Source organism: Mus caroli, unplaced genomic scaffold, assembly GCF_978045245.1.
Source record: "Mus caroli unplaced genomic scaffold, Mus_caroli_1 scaffold_16, whole genome shotgun sequence".
Lineage (NCBI taxonomy): Eukaryota > Metazoa > Chordata > Mammalia > Rodentia > Muridae > Mus > Mus caroli.
The window spans coordinates 90,287,907-90,313,545 of NW_028227271.1; the positions used below are offsets into that span (position 1 = coordinate 90,287,907).

The window sequence follows — 25,639 nt, forward strand, 5'->3', positions numbered from 1 at the left end:
TTGTAATCCCACCAGCAATGAAAGAGTTTCTTCTTTCTCCACATCCTCACCAACATGTGCTGTCACCTGAGTTTTTGATCTTAGCGATTCTGATTGTTGTAAGGTAGAATCTCAGGGTCCTTTTGATTTGAATTCCCCTGATCACTAAGGACTTTGAACACTTCTTTAAGTGCTTCTCAGCCATTCTAGATTCTTCTGTTTAGTTCCCATATTTTGATTGAGTTACTTGGTTTCTGAGTGGTTAGTTTCTTGAGTTCTTTATATACTTTACATATTAGCCTTCTATCAGTTAGTGTTTATTCTGCCAATCCATGAACATGGGAGATCTCTCCATTTTCTGAGATCTTATTCAATTTTATTCTTGAGAGACTTGAAGTTATTGTCATAAAAATCTTTCACTTGTTTAATTAGAGAAGAGCCCAAATAAGGATGCCTCAATCCCACTTGGGAGGGAGAAGAAAGTAATCATGGGCTGGAGAGATGGCTCAGCCATTAAGAGCACTGATTCTTCTTCTGAAGGTCCTGAGTTCAAATCCTACAACAACATGGTGGCTCACAACCATCTGTAATGAGATCTGATGCCCTCTTCTGGTGTGTCTGAAGACAGCTACAGTGTACTTACATATAACAATAAATAAATCTCTTTTTTTAAAATATTTTTATTATGTATTTTCCTCAATTGCATTTCCAATGCTATCCCAAAAGTCCCCCATACCCTCCCCCCACTTCCCTACCCACCCATTCCCATTTTTTTTGGCCTTGGCGTTCCCCTGTACTGGGGCATATAAAATTTGTGTGTCCAATAGGCCTCTCTTTCCAGAAAGGGTTGAGAGAGGGAGGGGAAGAGGGGAACATGATCAGGTATTGGGTGGGGGTAACAGGACTAAAGCCCTGAGGGCCAGCAGAAAGAATGAAAACAGGCAACCTAAGGAGGTAGGACCTGGTGGGGAGACCTTTCAGAGACCTGGGAAATGGGAGACTCTCGGTACTCACAGGGAGGAACCTTAGATGAAATGTACACAAAGACGTTACACTATTACTGAGGCTACAGTATGCTCACAAAATGAGGCCTATCATGATTTCCCTCTGAAACACCCAACAAGCAGCTGAAAGAGTCAAATGCATATATTTACATCCAACAAATGAACAGAAGTTGCTGACCCCTGTCATTAAATTAGGGAAAAGTTGGAAGAAGCTGAGGAGGAAGGTGATCCTGTAGGAGGACCAGCAGTCTCAACTAATCTGGACCCTAGAGATCTCTGAAACACTGGACCACTAACCAGGCAACATACGCCAGCTAATATCAGGCCTCAGCACGTATACAGCAGAGGTCTTCTGGGTCTGGAATCAGTCAGTGAAGATGCACCTCAAGAAACTGGAGGCCCCAAGATGTGAAAAGTTCTGTTGGTGTGTGTGTGTGTGTGTGTGTGTGTGTGTGTGTGTGTGTGTAGGGGATGGAGACATCTTCGTGACAATGAGGTATGGGATGTGAAACAGTCACAGGGTGGACCAGGAGGGGGATAAAATCTGGACTGTTAAAAATGATTAAATACAATTTAAAAAATAAAAATACTTTAATAAATAGTGAAAAAAAGAAGTTATTTTTCTGTGGTTTTAGAGCCATACTTAAGTTGGAGAGCAATTTTATCTGGAAGACTTTCTCTTCTTAATTTTAATCTATTTACTTTTTCCTCATGTAAATGCAAATGAGATCATTGTTGGGCATTCCAAAGACAGGTGGGAACTTCTCCTTCAAATTCTAATTTCACAGATATCTGAGATGAGCAAAAATGGTGATTCTGTTGATGTCATCACCAGCATCAAATGACCTATGTAGGAGATATCTGGAGCCAGGTACCAGGTTCTGGAGGAAAATAGGGATGGCATCAAGAACATGAAAACAAATTTTGACCCAGATGCATTTGCTGCCTGACCTGGAAGTCTAAGTGAAGCTCTGTCTGTCATTTGATTGTTCTGTCAGCTCTCAAATGAGCAGGTTAATGTCTTAGTCATGGTTTCTATACCTGCAAAACCATCATGACCAAGAAACAAGTTGGGGAGGAAAGGATCTATTTGGCTTATACTTCCATGCTGCTGTTCATCACCAAAAAAGTCAGGACTGGAACTCAAGCAGGTCAGGAAGGAGGAGCTGATGCAGAGGCCATGGAGGGATGTTCTTTATTGGCTTGCCTCCCGTGGCTTGCTCAGCCTGCTCTCTTATAGAACCCAATACTACCAGCCCAGAGATGGCACCACCCACAAGGGGCCTTTCCCCCTTGATCACTAATTGAGAAAATGCCTTACAGTTGGATCTCATGGAGGCATTTCCTCAACTGAAGCTCCTTTCTCTTTGATAACTCCAGCTGTGTCAAGTTGACACAAAACTAGCCAGTACAATTGACCCCTTGTCAACTTGACACACAAACACATCACTAGTAAGCCTCAACCCTTACATTCTTATTCATCCCCAAGATCTAAATAACTTTAAAAGTCCACAGTCTTTACATATTCTTAAAATTTCAATCTCTTTAAAATGTCCATCTCTTTTAAAATCCAAAGTCTTTTTACAATTAAAAGTCTCTTAACTGTGGGCTCCACTAAAACAGTTTCTTCCTTCAAGAGGGAAAAAATCAGGGCACAGTCACAATCAAAGAAAAAATCAATCTCCAACCGTCAAATGTCTGGGATCCAACTCATGATCTTCTGGGCTCCTCCAAGGGCTTGGGTCACTTCTCCAGCCATGCCCTTTGTAGCACACATGTTGTTCTCTAGGCTCCAGATGCCTGTACTCCACTGCTGCTGCTGTTGCTGCTCTTGGTCGTCATCTCATGGTACTGACATCTCCAAAACACTGCATAACCCCTTCAGTCCTGGGCCTTCAATTGCAACTGAGGCTGCACCTTCACCAATGGCCTCTCACAGTGCTGAGCCTCAGTTGCTCTGCATGTCCCCTTCATGCTTTCAAAACCAGTACCACCTGGGTGACCCTTACATATTACCAAGTCCTGCTGCAGCAGGAGTACAACCTTAGCTATCTCTGGAACACAGCCTCTTTGTGCTTTCAGAAAACACTTCCCAGAAGATGTCACCTCAATGATGCTGGTCTCTTCTTAATCACTGCTAATTTCTTAGCTCCAGCTAACCAGCATCAATAGTCCCAGTAATGCAAAGTTTTTGCTTTAGTAGTTCTGGTATCTTGTTAACCACAGCTGATTCTTCAGCCCCAGATAACCAGAACTACAGAATCTTCACAATCAAAACAGCAATGGCCCTAAAAAGAGTCTTTAATTTTCCCTCTGAAATTTCACAAACCAGACCTCCATCTCCTGCACTGTTCTCAACATTATCTTCCAAGCTCCTACACAACATCCCACAGAGCTCTTAACACTGAATGGATCTTCAAGCCCAAAGTTCCAAAGCCCTTCCACAGTCCTCCCCAAAACATGGTCAGGTTGTCACAGGAATACTTCACTCTGCTGGTACCAATTTGTCTTAGTCAGGGTTTCTATTCCTGCACAAACATCATGACCAAGAAGCAATTTGGGGAGGAAAGGGTTTATTTGGCTTATACTTCCATGCTGCTGTTCATCACCAAAAAAGTCAGGACTGGAACTCAAGCAGGTCAGGAAGGAGGAGCTGATGCAGAGGCCATGGAGGAATGTTCTTTATTGGCTTGCCTCCCCTGGCTTGCTCAGCCTGCTCTCTTATAGAACCCAAGACTACCAGCCCAGAGATGGCACCACCCACAAGGGGCCTTTCCCCCTTGATCACTAATTGAGAAAATGCCTTACAGTTGGATCTCATGGAGGCATTTCCTCAACTGAAGCTCCTTTCTCTGTGATAACTCCAGCTGTGTCAAGTTGACACAAAACTAGCCAGTACAGTTGAAGTCCAGAAGATATTTAGTTGAAAATTCATGATTTTATTTTGCAGCTTCCCTTATTTTTTACTAATTGTGTTATTTGAAAATTAACATTGACTCCTGAGGCCTGTCTTCTATTTATGAGTGTAGAGATTACATTTCATTCCAGTCAAATTGTATAGAGATATACATGAGTATGCATGTGTACTAATGTGGTTATGTGTCCTATAGTAGTATCTAGGTCAGTGATCTGCTCTATTCCCCACATTACCCTCATAAGCAATTGAAGCTGCATAAAACAATAATGATATATATTATTCTAAAAAAGTTCTGTGAACTGGTGCTCTTAAGACCATTGAAATGTCATTGTGTACTATATTTCTGGACATGGTGGTATACTTCATTGACAGATATGAAAAAAAGCACAGCACACGTGATTATCAATAGCATGTGTAAAGAGGAAGAAACTCAGGTGAGTAGAACAATGTGCTGAGAAAAGAGAAACCAAAGCAACCACATCTCTGTGTTGAGTATGTCAAAGAGAGGTGAGACAGAAGGACTCTCCAGGAGTAACAAATAAGTAGCCACTCTTTCTTTAATATTTTACCTGACCACCTTACTAAAACTACTTTACAATTTAATTCTTTGCAATGTCCAGTTTGGAATAGTTTGGTGTGTGATATTGGAGCAGCTTCACACCATTTCTGAACACTGTTTTATGATTGGTTAGTGACGAATTTGAATGTTACCTTTTCCCATCCAGGATTATGTCAGTGCAATCCTTGACCTTAACACACATACACACACACACACACACACACACACACACACACACACACATACAAACACACAAAAAAAAAGAAAAACAATGGTCTAACGAGCAATATCACTTAGTATTCAACCTTCAACATTTGTCCTATTTTTTTTTTATTGAAAGTATTTTTTTAAATTTTTAATATTTTTATTACATATTTTCCTCAGTTACATTTCCAATGCTATCCCAAAAGTCCCCCATAGTGCCCCCCACTTCCCTACCTACCCATTCCCATTCTTTTGGCCCTGGCATTCCCCTATATTGGGGCATATAAAGTTTGCAAATCCAATGGGCCTCTCTTTCCAGTGATGGCCAACTAGGCCATCGTTCGATACATATGCAGCTAGAGACAAGAGCTCCGGGGTTCTGGTTAGTATATCATGTTGTTCCACCAATAGGGTTGCAGATCCCTTTAGTTCCTTGGGTACTTTCTCTAGCTTCTCCATTGGGAGCCCTGTGATACATCCAATAGCTGACTGTGAACATCCACTCCTGTGTTTGCTAGGCCCCGGCATTGTCTCACAAGAGACAGCTATATTTGGTTCCTTTCAGCAAAATCTTGATAGTGTATGCAATGGTGTTAGCGTTTAGAAGCTGCTTATGGGATGGATCCCTGGATACGGCAGTCTCTAAATGGTCCATCCTTTCATCACAGCTACGAACTTTGTCTCTGTAACTCCTTCCCTGGGTGTTCTGTTCCCAATTCTAAGAAGGGGCACAGTGTCCACACTTCGGTCTTCATTCTTCTTGAGTTTCATGCGTTTAGCAAATTGTATCTTATATCTTGGGTATCCTAAGTTTTGGGCTAATATCCACTTATCAGTGAATACATATTGTGTGAGTTCTTTTGTGATTGTGTTACTTCACTCAAGATGATGCCCTCGAGGTCCATCCATTTGGCTAGGAATTTCATAAATTCATTCTTTTTAATTGCTTTTGGCAAGATAGCCATTTTTACAATGTTGATCCTGCCAATCCATGAGCATGGGAGATCTTTCCATCTTCTGAGATCTTCTATAATTTCTTTCTTCAGAGACTTGAAGTTTTTATTATACAGATCTTTCACTTCCTTAGTTAGAGTCACGCCAAGATATTTTATATTATTTGTGACTATTGAGAAGGGTGTTGTTTCCCTAATTTCTTTCTCAGCCTGTTTATTCTTTGTGTAGAGAAAGGCCATTGATTTGTTTGAGTTAATTTTATATCCAGCTACTTCACCGAAGCTGTTTATCAGGCTTAGGAGTTCTCTGGTGGAATTTTTAGGGTCACTTATATATACTATCATATCATCTGCAAAAAGTGATATTTTTACTTCATCTTTTCCAATTTGTATCCCTTTGATCTCCTTTTGTTGTCGAATTGCTCTGGCTAGGACTTCAAGTACAATGTTGAATAGGTATGGAGAAAGTGGACAGCCTTGTCTAGTCCCTGATTTTAGAGGGATTGCTTCAAGCTTCTCACCATTTACTTTGATGTTGGCTACTGGTTTACTGTAGATTGCTTTTATCATGTTTAGGTATGGGCCTTGAATTCCTGATCTTTCCAAGACTTTTATCATGAATGGGTGTTGGATCTTCTCAAATGCTTTTTCCGCATCTAATGAGATGACCATGTGGTTTTTGTCTTTGAGTTTGTTTATATACTGGATTACGTTGATGGATTTCCGTATATTGAACCATCCCTGCATCCCTGGGATGAAACCTACTTGGTCAGGATGGATGATTGTTTTGATGTGTTCTTGGATTCGGTTAGCAAGAACTTTATTGAGGATTTTTGCATCAATATTCATAAGGGATATTTGTCTGAAGTTTTCTATTTTTGTTGGGTCTTTTTGTGGTTTAGGTATCAGAGTAATTGTGGCTTCATAGAATGAGTTGGGTAGAGTACCTTCTGTTTCTATTTTGTGGAATAGTTTGTGAAGAACTGGGATTAGATCTTCTTTGAAGGTCTGATAGAACTCTGCACTAAACCCATCTGGTCCTGGGCTTTTTTTAGTTGGGAGACTATTAATGACTGCTTCTATTTCTTTGGGGGATATAGGGCTGTTTAGATCATTAACCTGATCTTGATTCAACTTTGGTACCTGGTATCTGTCTAGGAACTTCTCCATTTCATCCAGGTTCTCCAGTTTTGTTGAGTATAGCCTTTGGTAGAAGGATCTGATGGTGTTTTGGATGTCTTCAGGATCTGTTGTTATGTTTCCTTTTTCATTTCTGATTTTGTTAATTAGGATGCTTTCCCTTTGCCCTCTAGTGAGTCTGGCTAAGGGTTTATCTATCTTGTTGATTTTCTCAAAGAACCAGCTCCTTGATTGGTTGATAATTTGAATAGTTCTTCTTGTTTCCACTTGGTTGATTTCGCCCCTGAGTTTGATTATTTCCTGCCGTCTACTCCTCGACGGTGAATTTGCTTCCTTTTGTTCTAGTGCTTTTAGGTATGTTGTCAAGCTGCTAATGTGTGCTCTCTCTAGTTTCCTTTTGGAGGCACTCAGAGCTATGAGTTTTCCTCTTAGAAATGCTTTCATTGCGTCCCAATAGTTTTTGTATGTTGTGGCTTCATTTTCATTGAACTCTAAAAAGTCCTTAATTTCTTTCTTTATTCCTTCCTTGACCAAGGTATCATTGAGAAGAGTGTTGTTCAGTTTCCACGTGAAGGTTGGCTTTCTATTATTTATTTTGTTATTGAAGATCAGCCTTAGTCCATGGTGATCAGATAGGATGCATGGGACAATTTCAATATTTTTGTATCTGTTGAGGCCTGTTTTGTGACCAATTATGTGGTCAATTTTGGAGAAGGTACCATGAGGTGCTGAGAAGAAGGTATATCCTTTTGTTTTAGGATAGAATGTTCTGTAGATATCTGCCAGATCCATTTGATTCATAATTTCTCTTAGTTTCACTGTGTCCCTGTTTAGTTTCTGTTTCCATGATCTGTCCATTGGTGAAAGTGGTGTGCTGAAGTCTCCCACTATTATTGTATGAGGTGCAATGTGTGCTTTGAGATTTACTAAAGTTTCTTTAATGAATGTGGCTGCCTTTGTATTTGGAGCATAGATATTCAGGATTGATAGTTCCTCTTGGAAGATTTTACCTTTGATGAGAATGAAGTGTCCCTCTCTCTCTTTTTTAATGACTTTGGGTTGGAAGTCAATCTTATCAGATATTAGAATGGCTACTCCAGCTTGTTTCTTCATACCATTTGCTTGGAAAATTGTTTTCCAGCCTTTCATTCTGAGGTAGTGTCTATCTTTTTCCTGAGATGAGTTTCCTGTAAGCAGCAAAATGTTGGGTCTTGTTTGTGTAGCCAGTTTGTTAGTCTATGTCTTTTTATAGGGGAGTTGAGTCCATTGATATTAAGAGATATTAAGGAAAAGTAATTGTTGTTTCCTGTTATTTTTGTTGTTAAAGTTGGCATTCTGTTCTTGTGACTGTCTTCTTTTAGGTTTGTTGAGGGATTACCTTCTTGTTGTTTCTAGGGCATGGTTCCTGTCCTTGTATTGGTTTTTTTCTGTTATTATCCTTTGAAGGGCTGGATTTGTGGAGAGATGATGTGTGAATTTGGTTTTGTCCTGGAATACTTTGGTTTCTCCATCTATGTTAATTGAGAGTTTGGCTGGGTATAGTAGCCTGGGCTGGAGTTTGTGTTCTTTTAGTGTCTGTATAACATCCGTCCAGGATCTTCTGGCTTTCATAGTCTCTGGTGAGAAATCTGGTGTAATTCTGATAGGCTTGCCTTTATATGTTACTTGGCCTTTTTCTCTTACTGCTTTTAGTATTCTATCTTTATTTAGAGCATTTGTTGTTCTGATTATTATGTGTCGGGAGGTATTTCTTTTCTGGTCCAGTCTATTTGGAGTTCTGTAGGCTTCTTGTATGTTCATGGGCATCTCTTTCTTTAGATTTGGGAAGTTTTCTTCTATAATTTTGTTGAAGATGTTTGCTGGTCCTTTGAGTTGAAAATCTTCATTCTCATCCACTCCTATTATCTGTAGGTTTGGTCTTCTCATTGTGTCCTGTATTTCTTGGATGTTTTGAGTTAGGATCTTTTTACATTTTACATTTTCCTTGATTGTTGTGCAGATGTTCTCTATGGAATCTTCTGCACCTGAGATTCTCTCTTCCATCTCTTCTATTCTGTTGCTGATGCTTGTATCTATGGTTCCAGATTTCTTTCCTAGGGTTTCTATCTCCAGTGTTGCCTCATTTTGAGTTTTCTTTATTGTGTCTACTTCCCTTTTTAGGTCTAGTATGGTTTTGTTCATTTCCACCATCTGTTTGGATGTGTTTTCCTGTTTTTCTGTAAGGACTTCTACCTGTTTGATTATGTTATCCTGTTTTTCTTTAAGGATTTGTAACTCTTTAGCAGTGTTCTCCTGCAATTCTTTAAGGGATTTTTGTGCTTCCTCTTTACTGTCTTCTACCTGTTCACCAGTGTTCCTTTGTATTTCTTTAAGTGTGTTATTAAAGTCCGTCTTGAAGTCCTCTACCATCATCATGAGATATGCTTTTAGATCCGTGTCTAGCTTTTCCGGTGTGTTGGGGTGCCCTGGACTGGGCGAAGTGGGAGTGCTGGGTTCTGATGATGGTGAGTGGTCTTGGTTTCTGTTAGTAAGATTATTACGTTTACCTTTCGCCATCTGGTAATCTCTGGGGTTAGTTGTTGTTGTTGTCACTGTTTAAAGATTGGAGCAGAAGCTGTGTTCCACTCACCAGCAGTCTCAAAATCCTGTGGCGGGGGTCGTGGGTAGCTGGCGGGTGTCAGCTTACCCTGCGCTCTAGCTACCCTGGTGCTGGTCCGGCCGGAAGAGGCCTGTGGTCCTACTCAGGCCGGTTTTCTGCTTCCCTAACTAATGCAGTCTCAGGTCCCGTGCGCAATTGGATTGGAGCAGAAGCTGTGTTCCACTCACCAGAAGTCTTAAGATCCTGAGGCGGGTGTTGTTGGTAGCTGGCGAGTGTCAGCTGACCCTGTGCCCTAGCTACCCCGGCGCTTTTCTGACTGGAGAGCATTTGTCCTATTTTAAATGATGCATGTGTGTGTGTGTTGTATCGTGTGCGTGTTGTTTGTATGTTTCGTGGTGGGTGTATATTTGTAAATACATAAAGATACATGCTAGAGATAATGCAGATAGATGGGTAAATAATTATTTTTGTACTTACTTTAAAAAGAATAAGAAAACATTTATCAATTCACAAAATATGACTACCTTTAAACAACAAATTAGATTAATGCTAGCTTATTGACCACAGTTTTTCTAACAAACAGCATTATGTTTCAAAGAATAAATCAATGTCATTTGCTTCCTGAGTCAGAGGAAGGTTGCTCACTGTCTACTTGATATTTGTTATGACTTATATATGCTAATCTTATCAACTTTGTGTTAGCAATAAGTTGTCTACTTCTTTTTTTTTTTTAGCTTTATTTATTTATTTTATATGAGTACACTGTAACTGTCTTCAGACCCACCAGAAGAGGGCATCAGGTTCCATTACAGATGGATTTGAGTCACCATGTGGTTTCTGGAAATCAAACTCAGGAACTCTGGAAGAGAAGTCAATGCTCTTAACCACTGAGCCATCTCAAGCCCAAGTTGTCCACTTCTTTTGACAGTATTTATGATTTTCATAACACCAAAGGAGAGGTCAAAGTAGCAGGAAAATCCTGCTGACCACTAAGAATATAGGAGAAAACATAGTAATTAAATGCTATCTAGAAATGTGTGTGTGTGTGTGTGTGTGTGTGTGTTGTATTTAAAAGATAAGCAGGCACAATTCAATTTTATCGGAAATAAATGTGGAAGTATTTCTGCTTAAGTGGCACTAGTGTCCTCTAAAGTATGCTGATAATTAGGCATGTGTTCTCTCCCGAGTGCCTGTATCACCTGAGGTCCTATATTTAGTAATCTACATTCTTAACTAGGCTGGATTCCTGTGTCAGCAAAGAGAACAATAAGCACTTCATGTCTAAGAGCATCTCATCAGGCCTCTGTCACCTATGAACTTCTACACTATGGTGCATTGAATATTTATCAAGATGTTCAGTAGTGTTGCAGATCCTTTGTGATCAGTACTAAGGAGTATAATACCACTAAGTAATTAAATGGTGTTTTTGTATATGTAACTGAAAGAGTAAAATTACTGAACACCTGAACTTTTCCTGAACTCTCTTACCCCTCCCATCCAGAGACTGTTCCCGGAGCACTCCTGAACTTTTTACCCCAAGGTACCCCCTCCCAATTGGAAACTGCTCCAAGAACATTTTTTAGATAAAGGGGTCTCCTGGAAAAAACCTAGTCCTACCCCTCCTAACTGAAGACTATGCCAAGAACATTTTTGAGATAGGGGCCTCCTGGTACTATCCCAGAATGTTCCAATAGATCGAGTACATTGCCAAAATATAGGACACGACCCCTTGGTTATGTAAAGCCCCTTGGCAGAACACCTTGGTGACGTAAAACTTGTACTTTTCCCTTGGCTATTTCCTATAAAAGCCTGTGAAAAGATTGGGCCAATTGCCGAATCTCCTCTGCACCTTGCATGAGTTTCGACCCCAGATATCTGGTATATGTGCTTTTATGTGCTTTCTTGTCGTTGCTGTATTAAATCTTACTCTCTATACATCTTAAGTTCGGTCTCAGTGTCTTCTTGGGTGCGCGGCTGACCCGAGGCTTGAGTAAGTGCCTCCCTTTGGGAGTTTTGGAGTCTTTCATTTGGTGCATTGGCCGGGAATCAGCGCGTCCACCCAGAAGTCCTGGACCCGCTCAGAAGTAAGATTTACTGTTCTGCTTTGGTCTGGTGTCTGTGTTCTGTTAATTTCTGAAAGGCCAGGAAGGCCATTCTGTATGAGCGATCGCTGTTCTGGTTTTGCGTGACGCTCTGTGCTCAGTAAGAGCACCAGAGATCGCACTCCGGGAGGGAATGCGAAGTGGATAAGGAGCAGACGTGCCCAGGTGTCCACCGTCCGATCTGCCCCTGGGAGACGTCCCAGGTGAGATAGGGGAGGACCAAGGACGCTTGGTGGACCCCACTGGAGACCAGGAAGGTCTCAATCTGTCGGCCTTGGAGAGGCCAATCTGATTCTCTAAGTTGCCTGTGGTGTCTCAAGTCTTGTGTCTGCTCTTGTTGTTTGCTATTATTCTAGAAATGGGACAGTCTGCTGGGTGTGTAAGTGTGGAACTGCTGCATTTGTATATTCTGAGATTGTGGGTTTATTCTGGCAGTGGCTGTGAGAGGACGGCTGTCTATGGCCTCATGGTCTGCACCCCAAAAAGATGTTCCAAGGGAGACCCTGGAAGGAGTGCCCAGGGTACAGAACAGTCAAAAAGACCTGGCTGTTGCCTGGCAGAGTGAGAGAGAGAGTGTTCTCTCTGCCAGAGCGGGAGTGAATGTGGAATCCCACCCCTATCAGGAAAAGGAGTCGATGTAGAATCCGACCCCGTCAGAAAATAGCGTTTGGCTGGTTGTGTAAGTCCAGGCGTGGACGAGTGTGCTTGTTTGTGGCCACATGAAAGACTGTGTGTGTGTGTGTGTGTGTGTGTGTGTGTTAACCTTTTGTCGACTGTAGACTTGGACTGACGTCAGGACAGAATTTGTCAGCAATGGTTTTAAAAAGGAAAGAAAACCACCAGGCAGGTCCTCCCCAGGCTGCTCAAAAGAGCTCTGAGATTGCAGAGCTGGGCTAAGAATTTCCGGCTTTGGCAGCGCGGGTGGGGCTTTGATAGCAGCAGTGGCGCTGAGGTTCTGGCTTCTGCAGGCACGGCAGAGGCGGAGGCTGCCTGTGCCCCGAGTTGTGAGATGCTGGTAGTGAGTGCAGCGGCCTGCCGGCCCCCGCCTGCCAGCCCCGGAATAGCCGTGAAGCCTGCCACAGCTGGGGAGGGGCCAACTGTGGCCGCCGTCCCTCCTTTGGCTTCCCCCTGGAGTCTGCCCGCACTCCCTTGTGTCTGCGCGCCCGCCTCGGGGCGCACAGAGAAGTTCCCCCGCCCTGCCGCGCAGGTGCCTTGCGTTTCCAAAGCTCGGGAGGCCGCCGTTGCCTCCGGCCAAGAGAGCTCTGTGGATGCCTGGGGCTCAAGCCATGCCGGAAAACAAGTAGTTAAATTGACCCTCATTTGGCTCCTCCCGGGGTCTGCGCACAGGTGCCCGCCCACACTCCCTCCCTTGTGTCCGACGCCCGCGCCGCCGCCGCTGCTGCCCCCACCGCAGCCGCTGCCGCCCCGACCGGCGGCGGGGCCGTTTCGCAGGAGGAGGCTGCTGTCTGCGCTCCGCCAGGCCCGCCGCCGCCTCTGGGCCATGCGGGAGGACAGTACAGAGAGTAACAAGTGGTTAAATTCCCCCTGCCTGCCAGTGTTTGTTTGCCACTCCCAGGAGTTTACGCTGCATTCCGGCGCGCAGCGGAGACTCGGCGCTGGGCTCTTCACATCAAAGGATCTGTTTTCAGCCTTTGCCTGCCTCTTGGGTGGGAGAAAGGCTCATTCTCCTGCCCCCTGTATCCTGTCTCTTGTTAACAGAGAAAAAAAATTGTGTTCATTTTGAAATATCAGTGGTTTGGTATAGCCAGATGTGAAAACTGCACTCCCTTCTCTGCCCCATGTGTTTTCTCTTCTCAGGCACTGCCCTGAGTTGTTGGCAGTGAGTCTGTTCTGGGCTCCGGTGAGGGAGACATACAAGGTAAGGAGCACCTACGGGTCTAGTTGCCAGGCTCTGATGAGGTCTCATCTCTGTGGGACTAGTGCCCCGACAATCTGACCTAACAGTGAAAAGAGGTGAACTATGAAAAAAGTTAAGTGACAGAATATAGATGTAATAATTAGATAACATTCAAAGTAAACAAAGACAAGAAAGAGATATATATGAGATCTCCATTGTGGTTAAAAAACAGGAGTAAAGAGAGATAACTGACAAAGACTAGAACCTAGCAAAATGACACTTGCTAATAATACTAGCACTTAGAGATGATCTGTAAGAAATAAGGAGCCAGAAAATTTTCTAAAAAAGATAAGAGAAATGAAATGCTGGTCACAAAAGTCAGGGAGACTAGAAAACTTAGTACCTGGCAACAGAAAAAAGAAAGCTTTTGGCTAAAGATCAAAGTGTTTACTATCCTAACAAGAAGAAGAGGAGCCCCCCCTCATGACCAAACCCTTCACCTGTTCGTGGCTAAAAATAAAGAGATAGCAGAAGGGGTGCTAACACAGAAGCTGAGTCCTTAAAAAGAGAATGTGTTTTCATATTCCTCCACTGACCAATGCAAAGCAAGTTTAAAAGGTTCCTGGACGCTACAGGTCTTTGCAAACTGTGGATTCCAGGTTTTGCTGAATTAAAAAGATAAACAGCCCTTCGTATAAGAAATAAAGAACAACCTTGGATGGCCTTAGATGCTATTGAGACTGCCCTAATGTTGTCCCCAACTTTGGGACTCCTAAATGTGACTGAGAACAAAAGTATTGCCAAAGAGGTTCTTACTCAGAAATTGGGACCCTAAAAGACCAGTGGCACTTGAAAAATTAGACCTGGTGACTGAGGGATGGCCTGCTTGTCTGCATATAGTGGCTTCTGGTCAGGGACACATGATTCAATTGTTTCCCTGGCTGATGGACACATTATTAGAGCTTTTTTTGACAGAACAAGTGACTTTTGCTTCCCCTGCTAACCTGCTGAGTCTTCACCTACTCATCGAAGGAACTTTGGCTCAGAAGGCTGAACTCCTGGCGCTAACCCAAGCCCTGCGGTTGGCTGAAGGCAGAGACATCAAAGACAAAGAAAAAATTCTGGCCCTCCTAGAAGCTCCTGAATGAACTGGGTGAGTTGGGGTATCGGGTATCGGCTAAGAAAGCTCAGCTATGTCGTACCGAGGTGCCGACGACGGAAAGCGGTGGCTCACCGAAGCCAAGGAAAAGGCTGTGATGCTGATCCCAACCCCCACCACCCCGCGCCACGTGAGTTTCTGGGAACGGTGGGCTTTTGCAGATTCTGGACTAAAGAAAAAGTCCCATTCACCTGGACTGAGGAACACCAAAAAGCCTTTGACAGCATAAAGGCAGCCCTGCTTGCAGCCCCCGCTCTGGCTTTGCCAGATCTGACTAAGCCTTTTCTGAACTGGTACACGGATGGCAGCAGCCTCATGGTTAAAGGTAAGCGGAAGGCGGGGACAGCAGTGCAGCAGTGGACAAAAAGCAGGTGATCTAGGCCAGCAGCCTCCCTAAAGAGACTTCAGCCCAGAAAGCTGAATTTGTGGTTTTGATACAAGCTTTATAAATGACAAAAGAAAAGTCTACACTGACAGCAGGTATGCTTTTGCCACTGTATGGAACAATATACAAACAAAGAAAGCTGTTGACATCTGCAGAAAAAGACGTTCTCAATATAGATAAATGAGACTGCTCACATAGTCATCAAGAAGACTATTAAAGAAAATTTTTCCAAGGTTCAGAGTGCCAAAAGCAATAGTGTCAGATAATGTTGCCCAGGTAAGTCAGGGTGTGGCCAAGTATTCAGAGGTCAAAAATTACATTGTGTGTATAGACCTCAGAGCTCAGGATAGATAAAAATTAGTTTAAAACTCTAAGACAGACCTTGACAAAATTAATCGTGGAGACTGGCATGGACTTGGTGTTCCTTCCCTATGCCCTATTTCTTGATTCAGTTTTACTCTTTTTAAGATCCTTTATGAAACTCCTATGCCCATTACTGTTTCAAATGATGTGTTTAAACCTATGTTGTTAATAATGCTCTGTATGCTAAGTTAAAAGGGCTTGCAGGTGGTACAAAAAAAAAAAAAAAAGCCTGGTCACAACTGGTTACAGTGAACGAGCTGGATACCCCAAGGACATCTCACCAGTTCCAGCCAGAGATCTGATCTACGTGCACCTGCGTCATGCCCAGACCCTAATTAAATTAGTTATTGAGACTGGCGGTAAAGACTGGGTGACCCTCCTTCCCTTTGTGCTTCTCAGAGTCCGAAACACACCTGGACGTTTTACTTCTTTGACTGAGTCTAGCAGGATATTGGATCCCTGTGTTGACTCTTCCTCACCCTCTGCTCTGTTTACCCATTTAAAGGCCTTGGAGGTTGTCAGAACACAGATCTGGGACCAGATCAAAGAAGCTCATGCACCTGGGACTACAGCAGTTCGGTCCTTGTCAGATGACATCGCACCGGCACTCTTGAGCCTCGGTGGAAAGGACCATATCTGGTACTGTTAACAACTCCACGCCTCCCACGTCAAGAAGGCTCCTAGCCAGGGTAGAGGCAACCATGAAGACAACTGGACGGTGGCAACTACTGACAATCCTCTTAAACTTCGCTTGTGTCGTGGGGGCCACCCTAAGCCTAGGGAACGACAACACTCTTGCCCCGATTCAACAGTCATGGGAAGTGCTTAATGGGGAGGGAAACATTGTATGGGCAATCACTGCAGCACATCCCCCTTGGACTTGGTGGCCTGATCTCACACCTGACATTTGTAAGTTAGTAGCAGGATCTCCCAATTGGGACCTCCCTGACCATACTGATCTTAGTAACCCACCCCCTGAACAGCGGTGTGTTCCGGGTGGAATAGGGAACACGTATGGGTGTTCAGGGCAGTTCTACCGAGCTAATCTTAGAGCTGCACAGTTTTATGTTTGCCCTGGTCAGGGTCAAAACAAAGAGCTTCAACAAAAATGTGGGGGGGCATCAGATTATTTCTGTGGCAAATGGACATGTGAAACGACAGGGGATGCCTACTGGAAGCCTTCCTCTGACTGGGATCTAATCACGGTAAAACGAGGTAGTGGTTATGATAAGCCATATCAAGGAGAAAGAGATCCCCATAAATATCCAAACTATGGCGACCTCCATCCAGATGAGGCCGCCATAGGAGCTTATGGGTGTGCTACTGAGAACAGCCCCCCAGGACCATGCAAAGGTAAATACTGCAACCCCCTACTTATAAAATTCACTGAAAAAGGAAAACAAAATCGTTTAAGTTGGCTTAAAGGAAATAAGTGGGGTTGGCGTGTATCCAGTCCACCGAGAGACCCTGGGTTCATTTTTACAATCAGGCTGACTGTGACAGAACAGGGTCCCCCAATAGTACCAGCTCCCCCACAAGTCCCGGCTGTACCAGCTCCACCAACTCCACAGCCCAGAACAGTGAGACCTTCCCTACCGACCTTAGTTTCCCCACCGCCCCTAGATACAGAAAGCCGTCTGGTCAGTCTAGTTCAAGGAGCTTTTTTGGTGTTGAATAGAACTAATCCTAATATGACTCAATCATGTTGGTTATGCTATGCCTCTAGGCCCCCTTATTATGAAGGAATTGCTCAGATCAGGACTTATAATACTACTTCAGATCATTCTCAATGCCTTTGGGGAGAAGACAGAAAGCTGACTCTGGAAGCAGTCTCAGGAAGTGGACTTTGTTTAGGCCAGGCGCCTCAGGATAAACGGCACCTTTGTAGTCAGACCCAGAACATCCAGCCTAGCAAAAGTGGTCAGTATCTGGTGCCTCCCATAGACACAGTATGGGCTTGCAATACCGGTCTCACTCCTTGTGTATCTATATCTGTTTTTAATAGTTCCAAAGACTTCTGCATTTTAGTTCAGCTTATTCCTAGACTCCTGTATCATGATGATAGCTCCTTTTTAGACAAGTTTGATCATCGGGTCCGCTGGAGAAGAGAGCCCATTACCTTAACTCTGGCAGTACTTTTGGGATTGGGAGTAGCAGCGGGAGTAGGTACAGGGACCGCTGCCTTAATTCAGACCCCCCAATACTATGAAGAATTACGTACAGCTATGGACATTGATATTAGAACTATAGAACAGTCTATAACTAAATTAGAAGAATCTTTAACTTCCCTGTCTGAAGTAGTGCTGCAAAATAGGAGAGGATTAGACTTATTATTCCTTAAAGAAGGAGGACTTTGCGCTGCCCTAAAAGAAGAATGTTGTTTTTATGTTGATCATTCAGGAGTAATCAAAGACTCTATGGCCAGACTTAGAGAACGCCTAGATATGCGTAAAAGAGAGAGAGAAAGCCAACAAGGATGGTTCGAAAGCTGGTTTAATAAGTCCCCTTGGCTTACCACTCTCCTCTCCTCCATAGCAGGACCCTTAATTACACTTATGCTTTTGCTCACTCTCGGCCCCTGCATTCTTAATAAGTTAGTGGCTTTTATCAGAGAAAGAATAAATGCAGTGCAAGTTATGGTATTAAGGCAACAATATCGGGTCCTTCAGGAAGCTGGTACCCAGCTCTAAGATTAGAGCTTGTCCCTAAAAGAAGGGGGGAATGAAAGAGTAAAATTACTGAACACCTGAACTTTTCCTGAACTCTCTTACCCCTCCCATCCAGAGACTGTTCCCGGAGCACTCCTGAACTTTTTACCCCAAGGTACCCCCTCCCAATTGGAAACTGCTCCAAGAACATTTTTTAGATAAAGGGGTCTCCTGGAAAAAACCTAGTCCTACCCCTCCTAACTGAAGACTATGCCAAGAACATTTTTGAGATAGGGGCCTCCTGGTACTATCCCAGAATGTTCCAATAGATCGAGTACATTGCCAAAATATAGGACACGACCCCTTGGTTATGTAAAGCCCCTTGGCAGAACACCTTGGTGACGTAAAACTTGTACTTTTCCCTTGGCTATTTCCTATAAAAGCCTGTGAAAAGATTGGGCCAATTGCCGAATCTCCTCTGCACCTTGCATGAGTTTCGACCCCAGATATCTGGTATATGTGCTTTTATGTGCTTTCTTGTCGTTGCTGTATTAAATCTTACTCTCTATACATCTTAAGTTCGGTCTCAGTGTCTTCTTGGGTGCGCGGCTGACCCGAGGCTTGAGTAAGTGCCTCCCTTTGGGAGTTTTGGAGTCTTTCATTACCAGTAAATTTTCCAGAGTGGTTGAGGTCATGTATAGAAGTATGCATGGTTATCACATCATTGAAGGTGAAAAAGTACTTAATTTAAAATGCTTACAAATGATAATTTGTATTTGAATAAAGATTCTCTAATTCTTCATGTTTAAAATCTGTCTTTATTGTGCTGGGCATGGTGGCACACGCCTTTAATCCCAGCACTTGGGAGGAAGAGGCAGGTGGATTTCTGAGTTCGAGGCCAGCCTGGTCTACAAAGTGAGTGCCAGAACAGCCAGGGCTATACAGAGAAACTCTGTCTCAAAAAAAAAATCTGTCTTTAGAAAATAGAAAAATTGTAGTAAGATATCATAAGTTGCTTATCTCCATTATGATAGAATTTAATAGTTATTGAATAAACATATTTATACATAAATGTGGTCAGCAACCACTCAGAAGATAATTCTGAAATTCCTGTTTTACAAGTTGTACCTTTCAGATTTCTTAAACATTTTTTGACAAGATAATGAGATTACAGGTATGACATGTTTAACTTCCTAACATCTGATCAAAAGAAATTTAGAGACTCTAATCATTGGCAAAATATGGCACAGAAGAATGCAAAAAAAGCTAGATCTAACAGTTTAGATTGATAGAATAATTTTCAGCCTATAATATTAAATCTTTGACAAAGGCAATTTATTATTAGCATAGCCATCTCCTTCTTCCTGATATTACCTCATTAAGATGAAGAAGAAGAGGAAGAAGAAGAAGAAGAAGAAGAAGAAGAAGAAGAAGAAGAAGAAGAAGAAGAAGAAGAAGGAGGAGGAGGAGGAGGAGGAGGAGGAGGAGGAGGAGGAGGAGGAGGAGGAGGAGAAGGATGAGGAGCAGGAGAAGGAGAAGGAGGAGAAGGGGGAGAAGGAGGAGAGGAGGAGAAGGAAGAGAGGAGAAAGAGGAGGAGGAGAGGGGGAAGAAGAAGAAGAAGAAGAGAGGGAGAGGGAGAGAGAGAGAGAGAGAGAGAGAGAGAGAGAGAGAGAAGAAGGAAGAGAGGGAGAGGGAGAAGGAGAAGAAAAAGAACAAGAAGAGGAGATGGAGAAGAAGAAGAACTCTGAAATCGTATAGATTGTGTTCAGAAGGAATAAAAATCAAAACACTTATTTCTGACCATTAGTATTTTGAGTCATAAGTCACTTGGAGTAACTATGACAACGAATAGCATATAATGATACTGGAATATCACATTTAAAGATAACTATTTGACTAAGATATCAAATTCACCAGATACAAACAATATATGACTCATTGAGAAATGAATACATTAGAAAATATAATGAAGAAATATATCAGTTTAGTAAGATTATTGACTTATGTAATTCTTGCAGTCTGTTATAAAAGACCCCTGTTGGCAATTTTTTAAATTTAAGAAATATTTTTGACATCAACTATGAGTTGGTGACTTCTTAGATAATTTATCCCATCACTCCTTAGAAATGTGACAAACTTGCTGGTTGGCTATTAAAAAATATATTTGGAAGTCAAGATTTTCTGAGAATAAAGAGTGGAGCCTCTCAGAGGACAGTTATACTGGGCTCCTGTCTACAAGCATAACAAAGTATCATTGGTAGTGTCTTGGATCATTTCTTGCCTGTAGGATAGAGCTCTAGTTGGGCCATTCATAGTTTGGCCATTCACTCTTTCTCTGGCCCATAATTGTTCCTTCACATCTTGGCAGCAGGCTATATTTTGTGCCAAAGTTTTTCTGTGTAATTTGTTGTCCTCTCCCCCCCCCCAACTTGGAGTCCTGCCTGGCTGTGGGAGGTTATGACTGCAGGCACCAAAATAATTTCCTAAAGCCACCTGGAAAACTAATACTGTAGAAATTCCATAAAATAAATGCACAGATATGAAAGAAGCTTAAATGATATTATCATATAATTCGGTTATACCTTGAAAGACTGTTCAATAAAAATCCCAGTGCTAAGTATAGCTTCCATTTTTTGAGCTTTAGGCTGCTTGAATTCCATTGAACTTCTTAACACTGAAAGAAAAATGCCATTTTTCTTGGCTATACTACAAAACTTGACTGTGATACTCTGTTGCTGAAGATACCAAAATTTTGAATTTTAAAGACATTGAAAATTAAGGTAATATCAGGCTAAATATTTTAACATTAGTTGCTCTGCAAAGGTCTTTACAGACTACTGTTTTAGAAAATTAATTGATTATCTCTCAGGTGTAAATGTTGCAAGATACAAATATTAACTGGCATAGGTCCTACATCCATGTAGGTTTAGGCAGAACTAGATGGACAAGTGTATTTTTTAAAAGAGCTCAAAAATAATATACAAACAAATAATGTTGTATGAACTAAACGGGTTGTATTTATATACTTAGTAATACACACACACACACATACATACATGTACACACACATGCACACTCACACACACACACAGAGCATGATTTTGAGAGATAATATCTGGGAAGTTTCAGTGGAGGAAACATAGATAGATAAATAGATGGATAGATAGATAGATAGATAGATAGATAAGATTTAAAAAACACAGAATAAATCAACACAGCAGGAACATTTACTTCCCCCTATATTGTCACTGCAGATGCAATGTAAACATCTACCTCAAACTCCTGTTGCTGTATCCCTGCCATGATGGATCATAGTCATGGACCAAAATCCAAAACTGGTCTGTCCTTTCTTAAATCGTGTGTGTGTGTGTGTGTGTGTGTGTGTGTTGACACAGTAAGTATATATAGAACTAACACACTACTATGTTTAAAATGTATATTTTATAATTGCTTTCTTCTTAAAATATGCAAACACAAGAGGCAGGAAAAAGGGACCTGGGTGGGAAAGGGGACAGTGTGGAGAAGATAGAACATGATACGGTATTGGGTAGGGGAACAGGACTGAATCCCGGAGGGTCAGCTAAAAGAATGGAAAGAGGCAACCTGGGAAGGTAGGAGGTGGGGGAACCCTCCAACATGTACCAGAGACCTGGGAGGTGGGAGACTTTCATGTCTCAAAGGGAGGGACATTAGATGAATTGTCCTACATTGGGTAGAGGGAACTTGTAGAGCTCACATCAAGCAGAAAGAAAGATTATCAAGTGAGGGATGGGGTTTTCATCCCACAGTTAAAATCTCTGACCCATAATTGTTCCATAATTATGTTCCCATAATTGACATGCAGGGACAAAAATGGAGAAGAGCCTGAGGAAAGGGAGATCCAGTGACAAGCCTAAAGTGGAATCCAGCTCAAACGGAGACCCAAAGGCTTGACACTATTACTGAGGCTATGGTGTGCTCACAAAAAGGGGCCTATCATCACTGCCCTCTGAATCACCCAATAATCAGCTGAAAGAGACAGATGCAGATAATTACACCCAACCAATTGACAGAAGCTGCTGACCCCTGTAGTTGAATTAGGAAAAGCTGGAAGAAGCTGAGGTGGAGGACAACACTGTAGGTGGACCAGCACTCTCAACAAACCTGGATCCCGGAGATCTCTTAGACATTGGACCACCAACCAGGCAGCATACACCAGCTGATATGAGACCCCAACACATATACAGCAGAGGAATGCTGGGTCTGGGCTCAGGCAGAGAAGATGCACCTAACTCTCAAGAGACTGGAGGCCCCAGGGAGTGTGGGGGTCTGGTGCAGTTGGGGTTGAGGTGGGGATGTGGGTTGGGGGATAGGAGGTGGGTGGTGGGTGTGGGGACATCCTCATGGAGAAGAGCAGGAAGGTATGAGATGTGGAACCATTAGAGGATGGGCTGGGAGAGGGATAAAATCTGGGTTGTTATAAAAGATTAAATAAAATTTAAAAATAAAATTAAATAAAATGCATGTTTTATTTGTGTGTTTTTAAAGCAGCTATTTTGAAGACTTGATCATTTTTATGTTATGGGCTTCAATAAGTGTGACTAGTGGTGAGATAAGTAATGAAGCCAGCTTTGTAAGTATTTGCAAGGATTAATGTTTTGCACTTAGTAGCACTACCTTCATAATTGAGAAACTGCTTTTATTATACTTTTAGCATTAATATTCTACAATATTATTAACATCATATCTTTTGACTCATTATTCCAAAAGTTTTAAAGTTATTTTACTTTATTTTATACCTAAAACAGTAAATGATGACTTATGAATATACATAGTAAATATGAAAACATAACAAAGGATATAATCAAATCATGCCTTTTTTGCAATTACTATAAATTGACCTGTGTTATCATAGTGTTCTTGTCATTTAAATATAAAACTACATGAATTTTTCTTCTAAAACTATACATATATATATATGAGATATTCTTAAAGACTCGTGAAATTTGCATGAAATAATTCTCAAAACAATATCTCAGAGGAAATCGCCAGTTACAAATTTTTGTATTCTTGTTCTATAAGGACATAGTTCAACACTGTGAAGGGCAATGCTTTCCTTTGGTGTTCCAGGTTGTTTTTTTGCAGCACAAAATGAGAGCTATTATATTACCAAGAAATACGTGGTCTCTGGTTCAAAGAATTGCCAGGTAATTTGTGATACCAGTGCTGTATCTTTAAAATTTACACTAAAATCAGTAAAACATTCCAGGATGTGATAATTGGCTTTGGAGTCTCAGGTGCTATTGTTGGCTTCTACATCCAAGAGGATAAAAAGCTAAATGAATGAGCATCTTAGAATCCACAAATAAGAAAGACAGAACGATGGTACAAATTTATATTTAATTATATGTGTGACAATTTTTAAAACATATATCATCTTGCATCTATGCATAACATTGGAAGAATGAAGGTGTAGTAAGTGCCCTGAGGGTTTGTCTGTTTTCATGTCAGAAAACCACAAAAGTAGCAACAACAAACTGCTGACTTTTCTATACAGCAGTTCACTATGAATCACAGGTCCATCGTTTTAGGAAATATATATTATGATGCTTGATGTTGGGTACCCCCTGATCTAAGATAAAATCACTCTGTAAATAATTTAAATAACCGAAGTCTACTGAGGCTATCACTGTTGGCACATGCCATGCACAACTGAATGTTCCTATTATTTTATACTAACAATCACATTATGAATATGAATTCTCAGTATTTATGAAACATGTAGTCCTCCTGGATAGGTAAGCGGATTGGATTAATTACATTGAAAAATTGTACTATTTTTCATATTATTGTGACCTATGTGGTGTTTTCCACACTGTCCACAACTGTAAATTTCTTCCAAAACTGCATAAAGAGCTTGAATTTCCTTATAGTCATTGATATTCTTCACATTCAATACAGATTTTATTTTGAAAGAATAATAAGTATTATTAAACATCTGTTTTGTGTTACTTAGTACTCTGCCTTCTATGAAATTATGTCTGTCCAGTCTATCAGTGTGTAATAAGCATTTTTTATATAGAAGTAAATACATAAACTGTGTACATGGCTCCTGAAGCTAAATATCGTAACAAAGATACAAGTGTAACTTTTATTATTGTTGCTGTTTGTTTGTTGTTTTGATTCTTCTTTAATTTACTACATTATGACCCCTGTTTTCCCTCCTTCCTCTCCTCCAAGCCCTTCACCCTCACTTCCCTCTCCTCCTACTTTCCCTTCAGAAAAGGGCAGATTTCCCAGGGAAATCAACCAAATCAGACATACCAATTTATAGTATGACTAGACACATCCACTCATGTTAAGACTGTATAAGGCAGCCAATGAGAAGGAAAGGGGTCACAATAAGAAGCTAAATAGTCAGGAACAGCCCTGTCTCCTACTGTTGGTAGTACCACAAGAAGGAAAAGCCATGTTCCACCATAATATATAAGGAGAGTCTTATGCAGGATTCCTCATTCAGTCTTTATGCGTCCCTGTGAGGGTCCAGATCAATGTCCCTTTTACAATGAGAAGCTTTTGGAATTTTGATGAAGTCCTACTTGTCTATGGTTTTTGTTTGTACTTGGAGTGCAACAACAGAAACATTATTTTTGAGACCAGCACCATGAGGACCTTCCCTATGACTTCTTTTCACAAGCTCACTCACTTAAATACCTCTTTTTTTCAAAAAAATTTATTAGATTTTTTTTATTTACATTTCAAATGTTATCCCCTTTCCTGATTTTTCCTTCAACCCCCCCATCCCATACCCCCTACCCTGCTTCTATGAGAGTGTTCCACCATCCACCCACCTACTCCCACGTCCTACTTCTCTGTCCCATCATTCCCCTATACTAGGGCATTGAGCCTTCACAGGAACAAGGGCCTCTCCTCCTATTGATGGCTGACAAGGCCATCCTCTGCTACATATGTCATGGGACCCTCCGTGTGTACTCTTTGGTTGGTGGTTTAGTCCCTGGGAGCTAAGGAATTGAAGGGGTTTGCAGCCCCATAAGAGGAACAACAGTATAAACCAACCAGTACCCCCAAAGCTCCTAGGGACTTAAATACTTCTTACCCTTAGCCTATCAGCATACTTTGAACTATTTTAATGTATGATTTAAAAGGGTCTGGTTTCATTTGTATGTATGGGAATACATAATCTACCCAGAAAAACTTAAAAGACCATTTCATTCTACATTGTGAATTTTTGGCACCCTTACTGAGATCAGCAGTTCTCTGCTTGCTTTTAAATCTGGGCATTCTATACCACTCTTTGTAAGTCTTTTCTTGTACTAAAATTTTTCATGATCCATGTTTGCATTGTCGTTTTTTAGGGTGAAGCAGAATTACAATGAAATTTTATTAGCTTTTTTACTAGGGGTTTCATTTTAATCCATTTAAAAATATTACAATATATTTTTCTACATATATAAAGTTACATTTTAATGAAGCATTTTAAGATTTTTTTTGAAGTTATAAATTATAGTACCTTCAAAACTATTTTTGTTTTATAAGGGTTCATTAACTTTTGGAAGCCTTGTGAGAGTCTTTAACATTAAAAATATTATCCAGAAGATACTGCATGCAACAACCGAGAAAACCATTATATTTTATAGTTAAAATTTAAAAAAAAGTTAAGTATCAATTTACAAAATATCATATTTAGCTATTTAAAACATTTTTGTCCTGATAAAAATTTGTCAAGTTTATTGATAAAGAAAGAAGAAAGTAGGAGGGAATGAAGAAGA

At 41.4% G+C, this 25,639-nt stretch overlaps 1 long non-coding RNA gene across 1 annotated transcript; it reads left to right on the plus strand.

Moving 5' to 3' along the window:
- The first annotated feature begins 14,486 nt into the window (after window positions 1-14,486).
- Window positions 14,487-16,331, plus strand: LOC147000805 (uncharacterized). Its single transcript, XR_015045513.1, has 2 exons — window positions 14,487-14,604; window positions 15,728-16,331. It is a non-coding gene; the product is annotated as an uncharacterized LOC147000805 (long non-coding RNA).
- The last annotated feature ends 9,308 nt before the right edge of the window (window positions 16,332-25,639 follow it).